This window comes from Quercus robur, chromosome 6 (genome assembly GCF_932294415.1).
Source record: "Quercus robur chromosome 6, dhQueRobu3.1, whole genome shotgun sequence".
Lineage (NCBI taxonomy): Eukaryota > Viridiplantae > Streptophyta > Magnoliopsida > Fagales > Fagaceae > Quercus > Quercus robur.
The window spans coordinates 9430001-9440223 of record NC_065539.1 but is presented as its reverse complement, the minus strand read 5'-3'; positions in this window follow the sequence as shown (position 1 = coordinate 9440223).

Below are 10223 nucleotides of genomic sequence, written 5' to 3'. Positions count from 1 at the left end.
AAAAAAGAATCAAATTGTATTCGCTCCAGCTATCAAAGACAGGTAATGGGCTAAAATCCTGCGTTGTTAACCGATTAGCCCACAGTAATACGGATCCAGCCAGTCTATGACCCAACCAAAAAAGCCCATAACAAATGCCTCACACGGGGAGAGGGAAGGGGGAATTAATAGGGAAAACTGCATTGCCCTCTCTATTATTACACTCAGCTCTCCCTTATAGTTAGGAATAAGACACAAAGCTCCCTTAAAATCCGAAGTATTTACACTTACGCTCTGTTTGTTTTAATGTAAAATATTTTCAGGAAAATATTTTCTCATTTTACTGTCTTTGTTTTGCAGTAAAATATTTAGTCAAAAGAAAAATATTTTCAGTCAACCAAATCAATTAGGCAAATTTATGTAAAATATTTTACACTTATAATTTTGGTAAAACATTTTACATTTGCTCTCTCCCTCTCACCCCGATAATTTCACTCCCTCAAACCTCAGTCCCTCTAACGCACGCTCTCTCCCTCAGATACCTCAGTCACTCTCATGCTCTCTCCAATAGATACCTCCCATGACTCTCTCCCTTCTCACTCTCAACTTCTCCATCCCCACAAACCAGAGCTATCAAGCCACTCTCAGGTTCACGGCACCACCCATCTCCGACGACTCTCATCGCCAGCTCCACCTCTGCCATCATCAGCTCCACACCTCCACCCACCGATTCTTGGTTCAACCACTCAAATTTTTTGATCCGACCATACACCCACTGGTTCTCAGATTTGACCATTCACCCAGCGATTCTTGGTCCAACCATACACCCACCGGTTCTACCTCCATTGTCGTCAACTCACCCACCGGTTCTCAAATCTGGGTTTTTTTGCCACTACATGGGTTTATTGATTTGGGCTTTTTGGTTGGTTTATGGGTTGTGGTGGGTGGCTGCGATGGTTTGTGTCATGGTGATAACTGAGTTTTTGGGTGATTGGAATGGTTTGTGGGCCATGGTGAGGGCTGGGTTCATGGTATGGTGGGTGGTTGGCTGGCTTTGGCTTTTTTTTTTTCTTCTCCGTGGATTTGAATGGTCAGTGGAGTGTCGGGGTGGTGGTGGTGGGTGGGTTTGTGCGGTGGTGGTTTGGGGGTTGGTGGATGGTGGTGGGTTGGTTTTTGCCGGATCAGATGGTGGTTGTGAGATTGTTAAAAAATTTTCATTTTGCTGAAACATACATTTTTTACATTTTCAAGAATGCAAACCAAACACTGAAAAATGAAAATATTTTCAGTAAAATATTTTGCGGGTAAAATATTTTACTTTTGCAAATATTTTACGGCGAAACAAACAGAGCATTAAAAGTAAATTAGAAAACTGGTCCTCTCTCTAAGGTATTCAGTTTTTCTCATCATAGACTGAATTTGACTGAACTGAGAGTAAAATGGTGAAGAGAGAAAAACTAATCCTACAGAGAATTATTATTTTTTACTGGATCTCAAGAGAATTGCATCATTGGATCCAGGTAAGTCTTATGACTATTTTATTGTGTGTTTATATAAGTATGAAATACAAGATAGTTCTAGATCCTGAAGTTAAAGTAGCCTCCCTAGATGACTAAAAAAAATTTCTTGAATTTGCTATTTTACTCTCTACTTAAATTGTTGTCCACACATTCTTTAATAAGAAATTCCATTTTTTTTTTAATAACCTTTGTTTTTGTGATTTTTTAAACATATTTTGTCATTCAAGAAAGGTTAATGTAAAAATTATGCATTTTAAAGGAGGTGAGTGGTTTATTCTAAACTAGAGGGGAGGTGAGTATAACAACAGAAAACCACATGGGTGGTCAGTGTGATTTTCTTGAATTAATAACTATGAATAAGAACAAAAGGCCATCAAAGGTAGAAGTAGGGGAGCACATGAGTTGCGATGGAGGGTTTTTTAAACTAAATTTGATCTTGTTGTGTTGAGAAATTTCAAACCCAAACCAATCACATGTATACCCAACCCACATGAGTTGAGATGAGTTTAAATGTTTCCTATTTTGTAAAAAATTGGGCTTTCATTGATTAATCAAATACAACTTAACTATCTTCTCCAAAAAAAAAAAAAATAATAATAACAATAAATTATTATGATTCCCACAATATGGATAAATTGTATTCAAAATTAATTTTCAAAATTTCAAAATAAATTAAACTAAAAAATTCAAATATGGGTAACAAAATACACTTATATATATATATATATATATATTTATTTATGTATGTATTAATGTATGTTGAGTCAGATGGGTTGAAAAAGCTATCAATTTGATTTTGTTCCAACTTGAAGCTTAAAAAAAAAAAAAAATACACACAACCTAGATTAAATTATGACACTAAACCCAAAAAAAGAGAGTCTCATTTAGTTTTAATTAGTGATATAGGCATGTCTATTTTTTTTAATTTATATATTTATTATATGATTTCTCAAATTTATTGTTACATTTATTTATTTTTATTTAACTTTGCAATTTGATCGATGACCCATTAGTTTAACTGATTATCTGCCTCTTAGACTGAGTTAGCTTTCAACCATGTTTAATAACCATGCAAGAAACCCCATAAAGTTTTGAATGTAACACTTGACCCCTATGATATTGTCTTAAAGTTAGGGAAAAAAGGATTTGAACTTTAGGCGTCTCTGTCCCCCCCCCCCCCCCCCCCCAAATTAATAAAAAAAAAAAAACTGGTATACGATTAATACGAATCAATCTGAAAAAATCACTGACAAACTCTCATACAAAAAAAAATAACAATAATAATAACTGACAAACTAAAAACTACAAAATAAAAAATAAATATGGACTGAAAATCTAAGAAATCTAAGATCCTTGATCACAGTCACACACAGTAAATCTAAGAAATTTCTCTCCTTTCTCAAGTTCATATTTTTTGTTTTTTTGTCTTTGCTATATTGCTCTGCGCCATTGCCTTAGCCGGTTAGCCCTCTTGCTCTGCGTTTTTTATGAACTGTGGTGAATGTGTTATGTGTTGACTGTTGTATTTCAGTATTTGTGAGTTGTGGCTTTTCATGGACTAGTCACTAGTGTGTTGTGTCATGTGTGGACCACTGGACTGTAGACTAGTTTGTGTTTGTGGCTTTGTATTGACTACTGTGTAATTGTTTGTGGCTTTTTGTGATTGTGTGGACCGGTTTCAGTGTAACTTTTTTTTTTTGTTTTGGTTTTATCTATAAAGAAATAAAGTAGGACCATGATAATAGGATGTCAGTACTGAATTGTGATAGTGAATTTGTGAGAGTAGTCTTTGGTAGTCACTGTTTTGTCATTTGTGAGTACCGTGTACTGTGAAGACTAGTCTTTGGTAAGTCATAAGTGACTTTTTTGTGAGACCAATTGACCAAGTCTTTGGTTTTATCAAAATTTTTGTCTTTATCACTTTGTGTGATGTGGCTAATATTAGTAATATATATATGTAGGAATTGGGTTTGAGCGCTCCTTCTATTGGACGAAAGGTCTCAAGCCCAACTAGCCCAATACAATAAATTTTTAGAGAATGGGTTTAAGAACTAGGTCTTAGTCCGAACCACAATCACTAGACACAGTTAGGTGTGGGTTGAGTAACAAGGAAATGGGTTGAAGTATGGAATTTTGTCCTTGGGCGTTTCGTCCGAGGAACTTAGTATTCTTCTTCTTCTTCTTTCAGTACTAGGTTACAGGGGTTTTCAAGATCATGCAGACTGCCACAACTTCCTCCTTTTTCTTTCTTCCTGTTATTTTTCCGCGATCCCCCATTCTTGGAGGGTCTCTCACATTATATACTTCTCTCCAGTCGATCTTGGCCCTCCACCTGTTGATCGTGCAGGTCATTGCTCGAGTGCTCGTCCCATCAGCCACCTTCCCAAACCCTCTGTGAGTTGCGGCAACCAAGGCCGCACTGTTCAGGGGTTATTTCCTCATTAATGCGGCCAGAACGTTAGTTGGGTGCATTCAATGTAGAGGTGACAGTTTCTCCTTGGATTGCTCCTGCACTATACGCCTATGGGTATCCTACTGTACTTATCCTTCTCATGGGGGCGCTCTGGGAGGCTACCTTTGCCGGTGTGCTGTTCTCTCCTCTTGGGATTTGGGATGCCGGGAGCAGGATCGTCTTCGGCAACGTTTCTGGGCCATTTGGGCTTTCTTTGCCCATCCTCGGCTATTTCTCCCTCCTTGGCACGGGCCTTGGGCCCAGTACAAAGTGGGCCGAGGTTGTCAAATTCCTTGGCCCCACAATATATATATATATATTTATTTATATATGAACTTGTGAATTTTGTCTGTCACTTTGTGTGATGTGGCTAATATTAGTAATATATATAAACTTGTGCTTGTCTGTTTGTGATTATTTTGGTTTTAGATTTTTTTTTTTTTTTTTTTGGGTTGAGAAGTCCATTTTTTTTAGTTGATGTATAAAACTACGAAATATGGAAATAATGAAACATTTTTTTTTAGTTGGTGTATAGTACTACGAAATATGTAGTATTATGTTGAATATGAAATAGGTGTTAGTTTTTATTTTCATAAAAAAAAAAAAATTGTTTTAAGCTTTGGCCCCCCTAGGTTCAAATCTTGGTTCCATCCCTGATTATTGCAGAAATTAACAATTTACAAATAAATAAAAAAGTAATAGGCGGAAGTCAATTGTTACGCTCAAAACCTTAAAAGGGATTCCCTTTTTAAATGAAACCACTAGGGCTTTAGTTTTTTTTTTTTTTTTCCTTTTTTGTTATTATGAATAATTTTTATGAGACCAAAAAAAAAAAAAAAAAAAACTGCATATATTGTGAATTGGTTACTCTATAACCTTTGCGATGTATGAACTACATGAAAGATGTTATAAAAAATTTGGTTATGAATGAGGAAAACCAGTTATGAATAAAATTTTTTGGTGATCTGTGAATATTACTCTTATAAATAGGAAACACAGTTACATATCAAGGTTGAGACATTAGAGTAATCTACTACAGATCATAGTCATTCGCAGGGATACCGACACTTACAAGCGTCTGTTACCCTTGGTATTACGGTGATGGAGCACCATCCTTGAGCACCCTTTCCATATTTTTCCTTACATGCTGTATCACAAGGTTCAAGCTCGCAATCTCCTTTGAATCCTTCCAGTTTTGTGACACAGTTCCCTACTGCTTCATTTGCTTGTGTGATCATAACCAAGTTATTGTCTGTACTCAACATTCCATGAAGTACTGAGAATTTGTACAAATCTATCTTAGAAAATGTAATTTTTTTTTGGTCTAAAATTTGTAAATCAAACCCAAGCTTCTCATTTACTTTGCATAAAAATTATTTCAGAGTTCATACAACTAATAAGAGTAAAATGTTTCGAATTTATTTTCTTGGCTTGGTTCTATTTGTTTTATAGATCTCAAAATGGAATGTAACATTAAATGTTTAGTCCAAATTAGTAAGTTACTTATCTAGATAGATGATTCATTTAGAAAATTAACGAATGATGAAACATTTATCAGAATTGATGAAGAGGAAAGCTATAAATATGGCAAAAATTGAGAATCTCCTCATGATTTCTTTCTTTCTTTCTTTCTTTCTTTTGATCGGATGGAAAAGAATAAGGTGGTGGGAGATTGACATTATGCCTCAAAGGTATTTATAAGTGTTGAGGGGTTATGGCCAATGACTATAATGGTCTAATGTTTCAAAAAAAAAAAAAAAGGGTCTAATGGCACCTCCTTGGGTTTATTCATAGGCATTTATTATGACTGTGTTTTAGTGTGAAACTATTAAATATATAATTATGGTAATTTATCAATAGGTATTTATTATGATTGTTTTTGTATATGGAAATATATATTCCATCACTTAAAAGAAAAGAGTTTGGCTTACTTTCAGTACTTTTTTAACTAAACATGTCTTTTTGTTTTAAATATACTATGATAAGTGGTAGATGATTTTAATTTCCACCTTTTATTTAGTTAGTAGATGATGTGGCAGTTTCTTATTAAAACTGTAGGGATGAAGAGCCCAAGGGTATATATTGGGCCGTGGGCCTTGCCCGAGGACGCTTAATAGTTCGAGGACAGATAAACGATAGTGAAGACGTAAGAATCAGAACTCCACGAGCTAGCTATGACTAAGATGGTTGGGGAAGGTGGGACGAGGAGGAATGCCTCCTTGGCTGAGCAAAGTAGAGGTCAGAAATGGTGGTTTGCCATCCAGAGTAACATTTCAGGATATCCTATTGATAAGGATACACAATATGGAAGCACAGGACAAAGGGAAGCTATGAAAAATCTAAGAAAAATCTGTCACCACCGCATTAAATACTCTGCAGCTAACTCTCTAGCCACATTAATGTGGAAGTGATCCCTGAATAGTAACTTTCAGCCTTAATGCTACTCTCAAAGGTTTTAGGAAGGTGCTGATGGGACAATGATCAACACCAGCGACCGAATCTACACATGGAGGGTGGAGATGAAAGAAAGAAAATAGTATAAAATAGAAAGAAGACCCTGAGGGAGGGGGATCGGAGAATTAAGAGAAAAACATTGTAGTAACAAGAACTGTGCCTGTAATCAAATTCAAGTGATATATATAGAACTGATATCCTCGGATTATGCCGATGACGATTCTCTTTAGGTAAAACTAGTCTATCTTTACTTTCTTGTCATCTGGATTCATTATAATTGTTACCAAACTCATTAGAGACTAGTTTCCTAACCCACTCTCTACAAATTCATTGTATTGGGCTTTTTGGGCCTAGATCTTTTTACCTTTTGGGCTTAGGAACCAAATTGTGTCCTTATAAAAACAAAAGGAGATTTCAGTTAAAAAAATACTGAAAGTAAGCCAAACCCAAAAGAAAATATAATGTGTCAAGATTTTAATCGAGGGTTTAAAGAAATTAACACTCCTTCCTTCTATTTATATTAATAAAAAAATATTCTAAATTTCTTTACTAAAGTTTAGCCATGATTAGTAAAAACATAATTGATAAGTTTAGAATAAAAATGCTTAATTTATCAAGTATCAAAATACTTGCATTGGCAAATCTCTCCATAACCCGTTAAAAAAAAAAAGAAAAAAAAGTCATACTTAATATTTTAAAATACTTAGTCAATTTTTTTTATTTAAAAAATACACTTTAATTAAAATTTTTAAAAAATGAATTTTAATTTTGAAATGGAGGCTTATTTTGGAAACCTACCCTTAATTTAACAAAGTTTGGTTAAATGGATGGCAAGAGGGAAAAGTGTTTTTTCTCTTCAAGTTTAGGATAAAGTGTCATTTCTCCAAATCCGGGGAGTGTAATTACTACAATATTATATATGAAATTTGATAATTATGGTAGTTATTAATAAACCTTTATCATGATTGCGTTTTTATATAGAACTATTATATATATATATATATATATATTAATTATTTAATAGAACTATTAAATAATCAATATGGTCATTATTAATTATTAATTAATATTTATTATGATTGTGCTTTATATAGAACTAGTATGTAACCCGTGCTACCGCATGGGAATGGATATATTATTAATCATGAGTTTATTCATGTTTAAAAGGCTCAGTTAGGTCTAAATTCATAGGATTTCAATAAAGGGAAAAATAGACCTAACCGTACCCATTCTTCTTGGACTTTGGGTTGCCTCAAAGGCTTGGCCTTTTCACCTACAAACCCAGAAATAAATAAAGAAACATTAACAAAGAGTGCAGTCAAGATCTCATAGGGAATCTATACTTGAAATAAATCAATGATAAATGATATTAAAATCGAATCAACAGAAAGTCAAAGGAACCTACCCAATAATGGCTCTGGCGGTGCGACGGCAGAAGAAATAAAGTTTCACAAAAGAGGGTAGAAATAGACCTTTGCAAGAGTTCTGCAATATGTATGGAGTGTCTCGTTCTTGTCCCTTGAAGACAAATAGAAAAATAAAATAATACAATTTTACATTCCAAACAACAATCATAATTATAATAAGAAAAGGGTAATACAAATCAAATAGTTAGCGTGCAATACTCAATCCAATTTGGAGTATTCATCAAATTAAAAAGTTAACATTGACACCCAAACCAGTAGATATGAAAATTTGAAGAAAAAAAAAGACACCAAAATCAAAAGGAATTAAAAAACAAATGATAAAAAAAAAAACTAAATAAAATTTAGAGAATGAATTGAAATAAGAAGAAGAAGAAGAAAAGAACATCACATAGGATGACAACCAAACCACATTTAAGCAAAGAAAATTCCTTGTTTCTTGGCAATACCTTCAATGGCTGTCAACCCTAAACTAAATGGGTTTCAAACGTCTTTGATCATGCCCTTTATTTCTTCGTCATTCAAGCTTAATCAAAACCAATAACCCAAATACCTAAATTAATAAAAATCAACCCAAAATAAAAAAGCCTAAATCATATTTGATACCAATTTTTATTGTTTAAACATACCTGTATCAATAGTGGTTCAGGCAGTATATATTGGTGGCAAGAGGCTGGGTTGAAGGTGGGAGATGGTCTAACATGGTGGTGGTCCTTAATCTCTCCTTCACAGTGCCTTACAACTCTCTCCCTCCTCCTGTCTCTTGTGAAATCAGTGATTTCATTGGGTATAAAAATAGCCTCTTTGGTTTTCACGTTTGACTGCAAAATCAAGAAAAAACTTACTCATCTATACAACTTGTGGAGCTAAACTATGAAAAGAATTTTCAATGCCATTAATCATCAATCATCAGCATGACAACAGTAAACCTTTACTGAAACCTTTTATTTATTTATTTTTATTGCATCCAGTGGGTCTTGAACCCATGACTTCACCCTCCACTAAGAACTTATAAGGGGGGAGGTGCTAGGTGGCTAGAGAAGAATTCAAATATGCCCTTAAAGTAGTTAAAGATTATTCTTCCTTTAAGTTTCTTCATAGCAGACCTTTAGTTGAGGAGGAATCTAAAGATATCAAATCATGACAGAAAAAGTAGGGAAATAGAGCACTCACTTGTACAACATGTGGAGCTAAACTTAGAAAAGAATTTTCTACACCATAATAAACTGCAACAAATAAATGGGGAAAAAGATGTCACATTTAGGCTCAGATGAAACTGAGCCATAAACTTGAAATTATATAATGCAAATAAGAATTTTACCAGTTAGAATATATATAACTCTTAATTCTTTTAATCGTCCAGCAAGTTTCAGCCCAATGGTAACTGCTCCATATATGCAGAGAAGGAAATGCCTGCAAATCGTTAAAGAAGCATGTAAAATAAATAGAACCTGAAAAACAATCTTAAAATAAAATTTAGAGAAGAACAAACAGATATAATGTGATGCCCCAATTTGATTGATTGATTGTGTGAAGTGTGTGAGTGTGTGTTGAGTCCCACATCAGGTATTTACTGGGTAGATCTGGGCTTTATTAACAACTACAAGAAGCCTCAATTAGTGACTAGTCCTTTTGAGGTATAGCGCAGATGTGACTAGCGCTTTTCCTTGGATCGTTACATATGGTATCAGAGCCGGCCTGATAATTCCATGTGGGCTCAGAGACACTACCTCATAAAGTGGGCTCTAACGAGGACGTTAGGGACTAGTCACTAATTGAGGCTTCTTGGTTGTTAATAAAGCCTAAATCTACCCAGTAAACATCCGATGTGGGACTCATCACACATCCACACACTTCACACAATCAATCAATCAAATTGGGGCATTACAATCTCCCCCACTTAAATCCCTAATGTCCTCGTTAGGGCCCACTTTGTGGGGTAGTGTCTCTGAGCCCACATGGGGTTACCGGGCCGGCTCTGATACCATAATACAATTGTTAATAAAGCACAGTTCAACCCAATAAATACCCAATGTAGGACTCATTACACACCTACACACATCACACAATCAATCAAATTGGGGCATCACAATCTCCCCCACTTAAATCCCTAACGTCCTTGTTAGGGCCCACTTTGTGGGGTAGTATCTCTGAGCCCACACGGGATTGCTGGGTCGGCTCTGATACCATATGTAACGACCCAAGGAAAAGCGCTAGCCACATCTGCGCTATACCTCAAAAGGACTAGTCACTAATTGAGACTTCTTGTAGTTGTTAATAAAGCCCAGATCTACCTAGTAAATACTCGATGTGGGACTCATCACACACCCATACACTTCACACAATCAATCAATCAAATTGGGGCATCACATACAACATATTGCCTTACATCTC